This window comes from Geospiza fortis, unplaced genomic scaffold, assembly GCF_000277835.1.
Source record: "Geospiza fortis unplaced genomic scaffold, GeoFor_1.0 scaffold41, whole genome shotgun sequence".
Taxonomy (NCBI): Eukaryota; Metazoa; Chordata; class Aves; order Passeriformes; family Thraupidae; genus Geospiza; species Geospiza fortis.
In genome coordinates, this window is record NW_005054299.1 from 17,392,891 (window position 1) to 17,405,335 (window position 12,445).

A 12,445-nucleotide genomic window follows, 5' to 3' on the forward strand; every position below is an offset into this window, starting at 1 on the left:
TGTGGTTTCATTGTTTTGCTCTCTAAAATGGAATTTTAATAATTACTCACCTCACAAGTGTGCTGTAGTGCTGTGTTTAGGAATGATTGCAAAAGGATCTGTGATTAGCTGACAAAAAAATGTTGTTCACATCATTATCGCTGTGATCTGTGCACATTTATGCAAATACATCTGTGTCCCTAGGTAATTTATTTCAGATGCTGGCTGGAATTTAGATGTAATAACTCCTTACACTTAAATTGTTTTTCTCTAGTTAGTACAATGGATTGACAGAGTTACTTATACTATTACAAACTGGTTTGCTGTACAATCTGGACAGTTGCCTAATCTTAAATCAAGATCAAATAAGGAAGAGCCCAGTATAAATTCATCCTGTAATATGTAACAAGGATGCTGCAGAGCAAAATATATTGAGGAGGGGTACATTAAAATCACAGGAAGCAACTCTTTCCAATATGTCCAATGTTGTCTTAACAAATAGAATCCACGTACTTACCTTTTGAAATAATGATTTCAGCTGACCTTGATGGAAGAGGCCATTATTGGAGGAGTAATGCTCCACAGAGAGCAAGTCAGGCAACAACTCAGTAATACAGCTCCACAAGCCAAGCTTACTTGGAATATCTCAAATACCTGGGCTATGTAAAACTGCCATGAAATTGCTCTGTCAGTTCAGTTTAGTCCAGATAATTCTAAAGATACATGGTCACCTGTGCAGAGGTAATGCCAGATTAGATAGGATTTCTTTTCATATTGCTCTTATGAGTATCACGTCTCCCTTCGCAGCTGGCATAAAGTGTAAACACTGTGATAGGACAAGTCTGTTGTGCCAGATAACCTGATAGCACAGTGAGGTGGCATTACTGTGCACCCATGGATCCCACAGCTCAGCATGCCAGGAGATGGCTGCCCAGGGAGGAGTGTGCATGCTGTGCTACTTCAGCTTCCAACAATTAAAAGCTTGAAGGAGATCTAAATGAAGGGGTTGCAGTTGTTAATGTTACCAGAAAGGAGGACTGCTCCTCAATGTGAACATCCCTGTCAACTAATGGGATTGAAAAAGCACTCAGGTATGAGTGACATTACCAGGGCAAAGGAGAGTCAGCCTCAGAACCCTGCAAGAGAAAGAGCAGGCAGCTCCCTGGCTGCTTCCACCTGCAGTGTTTGGAAAAAGAGCACCAGGGCCACCACCATCCCTGCTCTGCAAATATACCACAGGCCAAACAATCCTGAAATGAGACATGGTTAAACTCATTCACACCAATCAAAACAAGGTAGAACTATGTACACAACAACAACAGCAAAGAAACACTTTTCTAACTTGGCAAAATCTCCAAAGGGGAGCCTTTTCCACGGCTAACTTGGTACCAAGTTTTTCTTACGTTTAACTCTTGTGTGGTGATCATGTAAGTTCTGCTGGACATCTGTAAGAGCTAGAAAAAACAGCTTTGGCCCATGTCACTTTTTAAGATATCCACCTAAATACTGAAGTCTTTATCAGTCTAAGCAAGGCAAAGGGTTTCCATTACTTAAACTCTGCTCCCAGCTTTTCTCTTCAATACACTGCTTTCATTAATTAAATCTGATAAAATTCCCAGATGCTTATGCAGAGGCTGCCTTCTCAGGCAAGGCTGCCATTCAGGGACATGAGTATTGAAACTGCTGACTATCAGATAGGCACCATGAACCAATATCATTTGTATCGAGTTCTCTGTACTGCTATTACTTCATCTTATTGGTGTTCTGCCTTCTCTGCAGCATACTCAAATCACTTGGGATACTAAGCTTGTTTCCCATGCTTGCAGTCTGCTCAAGCCTTCCTCTCTTACTTGATGTGAAAATGACTTAAATCAAGTGGTCTATCATCTATCTTGATTGGAATAACTTTATAGAAAATGTTATGCTGCTTAAGTCAGTGGGATAATTTAGAAACTATGGAGTGTGTCAAGATTTTTCAAAATGTACTGCCATGCAAAAATGTTTAATATAAGATTAGCATGATTGGCATGATCACGTTTTCTACAGGCAGTATATTAACAGTGGTGCTGCAACCATTCCTTAGTAATACCTACTGAACTATTCGTACCTCCCTCCTCTCTCTCTCCTGGCCTGTGCATTCTTTTGGGAGTAACTTCCCACTTACCTCCACAGCAGTAAGTGCCATGCAGGCAGAGCTCTGCCCACCTTGGAATTTGCAGCAGGTTGTTACTGCTACCCTATTTCACCTTGTATTGTTTCAGACTTAGCATCCATTTTTGTGATCCCTATAGAGCTGAAGATGACAGTAACTGGTTTGTCCTCCTAATGTGATGTCACGGTTCCTATCTGGGAATTTACAATTTTCTGAAGACAGAAGACATAACTCATGCTCCAGCAGCCACAGCTTTGCAAACTGGCCAAATGCAAATGCTGGGTATTAGATAGATATCCTGAACTAATCTCAACCACTCTACTTTCATCTACTTTTTATCTTTAGGAGGACTTCCCCTTGCATGTACAAGTGAAATGTAGGCCTGCTGCTTCCTTACTTCTTCATACCTGCCTCCTCACACTTCTCTTTCAAAAACATAACCCAGGATTACTCTAATGAAGGAAAAGGAAAATATTTTACTATGCTTGTCACATGCTCTTTCACAGCCTGTATGCTGGTGGGCTTTCTTGCTCAGGGGGAAGGGAAAGGTCAAGGCACAGAAATACCCAAGTCTTCTTCACCTTTCACTCCAGGATGCAGTTTATTAGCCAAACATCAAATTCATGAAATAACACAAAGCTATTCCCTGATCCCAAGCCAGCTGCAGGGTCTCCTAGGCTTCCCATGCCAGAAAAAGGGCACACATCTTCATCTAAACCCCTGATGAATCAAGTGACAGGCAGGCAGCCTGTAAAACTTTCCTGACTGTTTAACCCTGTCACAACAGAGTTTGCTGTTGTGAATGTTTTATTCCAGGGCTGGAGCAGGAAGTTTCACACTCTCAAATTTCTAGGTGCAAAAAACTTCAAGGTTGGTTTGGATTTTTGTTTTGATGGTTTTTTGAGGGTTTTTTTGTGGGGTGGTTTTGGTTTTGGTTTTTCGGGTTTTTTTCTGCATCAGTGCTTATAGCAACATTAGGTAATTTTGCTACACTTATTAATAAATAGGTTGTGGACAACAATATGGTTCTGGGGTTTTTTTGTTTGCTTGGGTTTTGTTTGGGTTTTTTAAATTAAAACCTTTATTCCTCAGAAGAAGCCTGTAGAGACATTTACATGTTTATAAATACACTGACCACATAAAGACCAAACGTGTGTTTAAGAGTTCACAACTTTTGGGAAGTTGCTGTTAGATGTGAGTTTTCTACACTCATATTAAGTACCAAGGCAAATGGGGAAGAATTAAAATGCAGATATGCAAAACTTATGGATTTTGGATTCTTAGAACCGAAACCCAGGGTAAATGGTAAACTAACAAGGAAAAATGTTTTTAAAATATACCAAATTCCTCAAGAGGGCAGCTAAGGAGGGTTGCAAGCAAGAAGTAAACAAAAACAAAACAAAAGAAAAAAAAACAGAGGAGAAGCAGGAAAAGAGGGAAAATAAGAAGGATTTATTTTGAAAGGTGATTCAGATAAATGCCTTTTGCTGTACAAGGTCTGTCTTAGCTAGAGAACAGTAGAACAGATACTGGACAGATCCACACACAATGATCATTCCCAATTTTAGGGGGAATCTGAGGCAAAAAAGATTAAATGTGTTTATGATGTCCAGAAACGCAAACTTACACAGAGGTCTTGTAACAATAGGTCCATCTTGCTTTCTGTTATTTTAAAAAACATTTTATGATGCCTTCATTTGTAAGAGTAACACTTGACTTTCTGTACCTTTTCCTGCTGTCACTTGAGAGAAGTGTGAGTAGAAGGTCTGTCCGCTAAATCCCATAAAGATCAATTTAACTCATGTTGCTTTCAACTCCATGGAGATAAGAGGTGGAGCTGGGAATGAACGGGATCCTTTCCCTTTCCTGAACCTCCAAACAAAATGTGTAATTAATTCCTCTGGTGCAGTCTTTAACACTAGGTTAAAACACATAGCAGCAATAAAACCGCTGAAGTTTAAGACCTCAAGGTTAATTTGCCTGGCAGATAAGGACACTTCCTTTCTGCTTGAAGACCTAGCTAACTTGCTGTGAAATCACTGAAAAGAAATCTTTAGCAAACATCTCTAGGCTTTCCCTGTGAGTGAGCAAGTCAGGGTGCAGGCTGACCACTGGACCCCACAACTCCTTGCTGTAACTGTGTGTCTTCTGCTGTAACTATGCAAGTCATGAGGGATGGATATTCTTTCTATCTTGCTGAGGGAGTTTAGGTCAAATGAAACTTCTCCAAACTGTGTGGGGGTTGAGTCCCATTCAACAAAATATGGATCTCCTCTCTATCCAGGCCCCCACACCTCAGTTGAGGTGTGGATCCCCGCACACTCTGCCCTGACTCTGCTGCCATAAATTATCTCATTTTGTAGCCTCCTGCTCCATTTCCAATCTTCTGTGTGCCATGCAAGAGTATGTACAAACAGGCAGGTGTAAACATTTTACCTGCCTTTTTGCTTAATTTTCATTAAGCATTTATGATCAGTTGCAGGTGCAGCCATGAACAAACTACAGCCTGGATAATGTGATCATACATTCCTTGCCTGAAGAAAGGGCAAGACTTGGTCTCCACACAAAATTGCAATAGAGGCCTTTACATAAGTGGTGGATTAATTAGGAACCAAATCAGGTTCTGTCACTTTAAAACTTTCCTCCACCCTCCATCACCTTCATCCATCAGTTGCCTGCAGCATGTATATTGAGGAATCGCGTGCAAACCTTACCATAACCCAAGGCTTAACATAAACTATGCTCTTTCAGGTCATTGGCAAATAACAGGTATATCCGGTTGTGCCTTTGTACTCGCCTGCACGCAAATTAAAAGCGCATGTAAAGTTACAATAATCAAAGTCAGTCAGGGGGAAAGGGAGGAGAGCAGGGGGATAATAACTGGGGGATCAGGTTATTTATCTTCACAGGGAAGCCACTGGGAGAAGCCTCCTTGCATACCATTTACACCTCAAAAGAGAGATAGGGGCAAATCTGGCTCTTGGCCAAAGCCATCCCCTACAGCACCCTAAGCTGTGCCTAATCCTGTCTTTTCGCTGCAGCTGGTAAAGACACTCTTACCTCCGCTGCTGCTACTTCTTCCCCATGGTGCTGCACAGCATTTTAAGCCTCCTCCTTGGCTGCAGAGTGAGTGTTTCTGTGAGAGACAACAACAGCCAGGATGGACTTTAGGCTCTCCTCATTGGAAGAATTTTCTCCTCATGGTCTCAGCTACTGCTACTGTCACCACTTCCAGTGCATTGCTTCTTCTGCAGCTGCTTCAACCCTTATTCCCTGACAGAGCCAGACTCTTCCTGCAGGGTGACCCCACATCTGCCCAGCCACCCCAGGGCAGACACAGGCTCCCACAATGTTCTCCCTTCTAGAGGAAGCCATCAAACCATTGTGCAGCCACCCTGAGCCTGGGTGTGGGTTGCTTGGGAAAGGGAAGAATTTATGGCATTTTATTCCCGTCTTTCTCCTTTGGTGTGCCATGAGATTAACAGACATTAGCAAATGCCTCTTCCCGGAGTGCTGTGACAAGATAAAACCTGCCCTGACTGGCACCTGCAGTCTGTTTCCCTCATAGTCTTTGATCTGCCATTGCTGAAGGTTAGAAGACCTAAATGGCTCAGAAACAGACACTTCCTTGGGTTTGCTTCCAAATGCTAGGAGCATGTAAGTGGCAAGACCACTTATTCTCCCTGAAAAATTTACTGAGGAACAGAGGAAATCTTTTTTATTAATATTATTATTATTAATTGTCTTACAGAAGAAGTCAACCATCTTGATCAAGATTGTACCCCTTACACAGAGCACTTTAAAATTCTCCTAAACTCAATTTTCCATCACTGACCATAGATGCCACAAAGGGAGTTTCCCTTATTCCATTGGTTTGAATATGCATTCTCCAAATCTTTGTTCAAAATAAAAAATATGCAAACAAATAACTCCTATTTCCCTTACCCTGGGGAAGAGCATAAATAATTCTATAGGCTAGGGTATTACCTGCATACATCCCAGTCCCAAGTATTTGAGCAATTTCATTTACCACTGGAATACAGTTACCGCTGGAGGCAAATGCACCAAACCCTTTCACAACAGAGCAGAGGAAGCCAAGAATGCCCTGCTACAGAGGGATGTGCAAATGTTTCCTCAGCTGAATTTAATCAGCCAAATCACAGAAGGTCCTGGTTCAGATTCGTGCATTTTCACCTGAGAGGATACTTCAATTAAGCCAGAGAAGCATAACCTCTGATCCTGGCAGATGAGCTATCACTCTGCAGCTTTTTCACAAATATTATTCAACACTTTATTGACCTACAGTAGTGGAAGGGACAGGAGGGGGGAGCATGTTTCCTGACTCATTTGAGCAGGGCTATCTAAGAGGTGACATTTACAAGCAACTCCTTGACTGACGTGAAATTTATTAGGTCCGTAACATGAACCTCCTTTGGGAAATCCCGGTTAAAGGCCTGTCTCTTCATGATTAAAAGCTGGGGAAAGTCCTCACGATGAAGAAATTATTGCGTTCCTCTTTGGTTCAGCTGCCATCTCAACAATCAATTTGTGCCCAGTGCCACCTCCTCCCTCAGAGCACCTGAAAACCTGAAAGCAGCAGTAGTAAGGATAACAATGGTTTTAAATGCTGAAAACTTCCCATTATAAAATTTCAATCTTCTAGACAAGAAATTACTCCAGGTGCTATGGAATCCATGCCTAATAGTAAAAGAAATTTCAGCATATCCATGTGAATGTGCAGGTAAGCAGAACAGGCTTTCCAAAAGTTACGACAGAAGGCCAAAGAAGAATTCTGAAATTTAACTTGGATTGCTCTAGAGGGGACCAGATTCAAATTGTGTTGTCTATTATTTTGACCACTTGTTCTGCTGTCAAGCACCAAAAATGGCACACACCAAACACAAACTGAAGAACCCAAATTACCAATATTTGTATAATGGAAATTATGATGTTTGTGTCATAGGAAATTATTGGTTGGGAAGTGGTGAGATGAACATTTATAGGCTGGGATAATCAATGGCTAGGACACTTGGTGGACAATATGGGAAAACCCATATTCTCATCAAGGAACTGCAAGTTTCTTCATTCATCTGCAAGTGCTTCACTGTCTTACCCCTCTGTGCTGAAGGGTCAACCCCCTGCAAGTGTCTACTTGCACAGAGTTCCCTTAGCTGTAATCTCTGGGTTTTCCTTTACTTATAATTTTACCTTACTTTAATAATCTGGTCTGAAATTTTCTATCCCCCCAAAATACATATTTTACAGGGTAATCTTTCGAAAAGTTCTGTCCAAAACCAGTTGAATGTATTCATGAGGACGAGGAAAGTAAGTGTTCATATTAAAACATGAAGTGGCATTTTCTTTGAAAATTTTAGTTTAATGCTCTAATGCAGGGCCTTGACATTTGTCTGGGTAATGTCTTTTCTCACAAATTTGTGCCTTGTGCTCATCCCTTGATAATTCATTCAAATTTGGACAAATGTCCAAACTCTGAAAAACTGTGTTTTGCAAATCCATAGTAAAGACTTTTTAGGACTTCACAGGCAAATCTTCAAAACCTTCAATCCTACAGAATATGCTTCTCCTGTGAGGGGATTAGACTTTGCTTTTAGCTGTAGCCCAGGACTGTTTTGAACAAGCATCTGCCAGTATTCCGAGCATACATGTGCACTGGCACTTTCTAAAATGAAAAATACAGAAATCTTGGAGTTAATAAAGTGTAGTAATTTTGTAGTGTAATTGCACTACAAAATTTGTATCACTACTACTAATACAACACCCAACAAAGTCTGGAAAACAAAGGAGAAATATATCACTGCTTGTTAACATAACTGCTTGTATAACTGCTTGTCCTAAGCAATGTCATAATTTTAAAGCTTTGAAGTGGTCTAGCATATCATAAAGGTTATAAGATTTAGATACTTCAATGAAAAGATGGACATTGGCAACACAGCTCTTGGTTCTGCAAACTTCAAAACCAGTGTGAGGATGCAGAGCTGCCAGATGTCCCTGGGAGCACCCCCGCTGCTGAAGCAGGAGAGTGAGCAAGCACAGCATTTGCCCACACATCACATTTGAGGACAGATGCGATAATGCACTCCTTGAGCAGTGTCTAATCTTTCCTAAATGTCATTTAATCCATCTACTTCAGACTACTTCTTTCAGAGCACTTTAAAAGAATTTGTATAGTGTCAGTAAAAAGACACACAGAAAATACCACAGATGAGGGCCCAACAGCATGTAAATTAGATTTTGCTCTTTTACCTTGTAGCAAAAGGCAGTTTAAAAAGGCTTCTCAAAGATATCCACAAAGGTATCATCTCTGTGTTTTCCTCTCAAGAAAGACTAAGCTGTATGGTTTCATCAAGTACTGTCAAGAAAAGGCAGTAAACTTTGGAAAGAAATACTGTAGGAATCAGGCAAAATTCAAAGTCTCAGAATCAAGTTTTATGCTTGAATTAAGTATAACATCATGTCCTCATTTCTGTAATCATACCTGTGCATTGCCTGTGTGGAAGCAGACCACAATGTATGCCTTTAATTTCTAAGTAACATGAAAAATGCAAACAGATGGAGAGGCTACAATTCAGTCTACCACTGAACTGAGCCCCAGCAAATACTGGGAGGTTCCTTGCCTTCCCACAGCAGCTGTTGCAATTTGGCTCAGAATTAGAAGCCAAATTTAGAGTTTTCAATAGCAAGGCAGAATTGAAAATGCGAGCTGGGAAGTCAGTGGGAATGCAGGGAAGAGTGAAAGTCCAAAGAAAGCTGCAAGTTAATGAAGGTTAAGAATGTGATATGCTACCACAAATACATATGCTTTAAAAAGCATACCACAAATGCTTTATTTTAGGCCACAGTGAGTGGCCTAAATAAATAATCCTGAATTATGGAGCCGCAGCTGGCTTCTATGTATGCCTGGCACTCTGGGTAGCACTGAGGATGCGGCTCCTTCTATTTTGCTTACATCTCATGCTTGGCATGACCAGAAATCTGACAAACTGTGCCAAACTAAGAGCCTGCATCAGAAATGATCTCACTACCATCCACACTTGTGGTGCTGCTGTCTCAGGTTGGCTTGAGCACTGAGCACTCAGTGCAGTGTAGATAAGCACAGATGGCGACCACAGAGCAGCAGCCATGACGCTGTGGCTGGACTGAGCACAAATCTGCTCCAGGTCTGAAACTACTTGAATCATAATGGTAACCCTCCATCAGGTGGGATCATCACATAAATGTAGTCTGAGTGAGCTGCTGCAAACACAGAGGTGTTCAGGTTCTTATTCTGATTGTAGTATGGCTGTTGTGGTGGTGATTTTCCTGACTTACAGCAGTATTGAGACTACAGTTGAACACTAGTGGTATGTAAGTTCATCTGTACAATTTTAAGCAGCCTGAAACAATAGGATATTGCACTTGGTTATGTTTCCAAGTGATTTGTGTTTTACAGTCATGCTACTTGTTTATTCATCTTATATTGCACATACTTCTATAGTATTTTGCAACACTGAGAATCAGACAATCAGAAACAACATTGCCAAGGATTGTTTAACAACAAACGGCTTGAATCGCACTACAAACTGTAAACAATTTGTACAAGGTCTATGCTGAAGCAACCCCAGGATAAAACATTGCTCAACTAACCCACCTTGGGATTTTGTAAAATTTACAGAGAGGAGGAAAAGACCCATAGTCCCAGGCATGGGAAAGAGAGAAATCTAGTGTGGGAGGGCTCTCCATGGAAAGATGCAAAAGGAAGAGGTAAGAAAAGAAAACAGAGCAGGGTCAAGTCCATGAGAAATTCCAGCTGATGCTCATGAAGATTTATGAGTAGCTTATTCAAAAGCAAAGACAAGGGCTGCCATAATTAGAAGTAAAACTAAGAATTGAGTCTTCAACACCTGATTTAGGTAAGTAATTCTTAACACTTGTAAAAATCTCTTAGGGGTTAAGGAGTTTTCTAGGAAGAGGGAGGACTGTGGCAGACATAAAAATTCTCTCTTAAAGGGCACATGAAGACCCTCTAGGTTTTGCAATTCCTCCTCCTTTATCAAATTTTTACCTCCACAACAAGGATGCTCATCCACACACTGAAGCAACTTTACTCACAGTCATGGAGGTATTGATACCTCCCCCCCATAAACTCTGCATCTGGCATTCCTATCAAATCAATCAAGATTTTTTAGAGATTAGGTCTGAATTCCTCTCCCTTAATCCCAAACCAACTCACTTCAAGCCCTTCTTTTCTTTCCCATATATTATATCAAGTAGGATTTTCTAGACCTCAGAAATAATTCATTTTACATGGTACATATTTTTAGTGATTCAGTCCTCAGTGTCTAACAAAACCAACTCAGGAATCTGGGACTGATTTCAGTAGGACCTGCATCTCAATGAAGTCCCTAGAACTGGGAAAAAAGAACATACATTCTCTAAGAGCAATTCTGAACCCCTATGCTTCTACAAACAAAAGAGGTGAGAAGACTAAATACAGAGGTTGGCAGGAGGGCAATTTGTAGAATATAACAGAGACCAAGGACTAATCAAAGTCACACAGAATCAGAAACTAAAAAATTGGGTGAATGTTCAGTGTCATAGTCAAAAGAATACTCAGGCTGTAATAAATGCAATAGGGAGCCAAATAGTACAGGGGGACCAGGTGGTACTATCACCACAGAAGAAAACACCTAAAATAGGTTTTCTTTCTTTCCTAATGGTGATGGAACTCCTGAAGACCAAAGAGAAGTGAAATAAGAAATTATTAATATTTCCTTGGAGCATTAACAAAAAAAAAAGTACCAGGATTTATAACTCCTAGGCTCCCACCTTAAATTTTGAGTTTGCAAGTCATGATAGTGGAAATGTATTCTTTTCTCTGTACTTCCTGCAAGCAACCAGGAGCAATCCAATTGCAATACAACTAATTTGGTTGCTGAACCAAAGAAAGGGTTTAGGGACTTATTAATGAGAGCTAGAATGCCTGGAGTTTAGGCAACTTTTTACCACAGAAAAGATAAAGAAAAGGGCAAATTTACCTGCTGGCAATAAGAAATGCCCAGCATTTTAATATAGAGTTCAGGTAACTGATCCAAGCTAGTCCTTACCAACCAGATCCAGTGCCTGGAACAGTTCTTCTGTTCAGTGGCAAAAGATCAGTGCCACCCAGATCTCTTTCTGGAACTTTGCCAGAATATGTCCATGTCTCTTCTTTGACATGAGACAGATGAAGGAGGGAGCAGTGACAACTTTTCCATAGCTGAGTGGTTATAGCATGTGAAATTTGGGTTCAATCTTCTGATAGTGATGGAGATGTCAGAATCCCCTAAGCTTAGGCTCATAGGGATGGAGCTGTCTTTGGGTTTTTTTTTTTGAGGCTGGGGTATGTGTGCAGGACCCTTCAAGTTCACCCTAGAAGTGGGGCTAGGAAAGGGAAGCTCACTTTTCGTGGCACTACTCAGAAAAAGTGGTTTTGACACCTCTGTTACTTGGCAATGACAGGAAGAAGCTCCAAGCCAACAGATGATCCGAGGCTGATGCTAGTCTGAGCAAGGAGGAGCATCACCATCTGGAAGAGCCTGGGACAGTGACAACAGGCAGGATTACACTTTTTACCAAAGACAGGAGCAGTAGCAGCCTGGCCAGGACCGGGCTCACACCCTGAGCTGGGCTGACTCCCAGCATCTAATTTTGTCTAATCCCTAAATGCTACCAAAACACTGTATTTATTTTCTTCTCGTGACGAGACTGTAAAGAATCTGAAATAAATGTTGTATTTTCATATTTTTCTCGTTACTGCAAAAATGACAAGAACAAAGCAAAGTCGTTCTGTTTTCTTGGGGAACGATTTCCTCCGTATCTGGGGGTTTTGCCGTCCCGGGGCGCCGGAAAGCCCGGGGGGGCTTGGAGCGCCGTACCCACACGCCTCTCGCCAGCTCTCCCAGTGCGGGCGGAGGCGCCAGATTTAAGAGTAAAAAGGTCCCGTAAGCAGGAGAGAAGCGAGCTCAGGGCGGAGGCGAGACCGGAGGGCACCGGAGCCGGCCGGGGTGCGAGCTGCCCGGGGCTTCCCAGCCTCATTCTCCCCGGAGCTGGTGTCAGGTATTGCGAGGAGGGGTAGGGGCCCGGGAAGGAGATGGCTGGAGGCTTTCCAGCCCGGGCTCACGCAATGCTAACTCCGCACGCAACGGGGAGGCGACAGGCGGAGGAGGGGAAGCTCTTCGGCTTCCTCAGCCCCTAAGATGCAGGCGAGACTTCGCCTCCCGACAGCGAGAGCTGCGACCCCGCCCGCCACCCCTCTCCCCTCCCGGCACCTCCCCC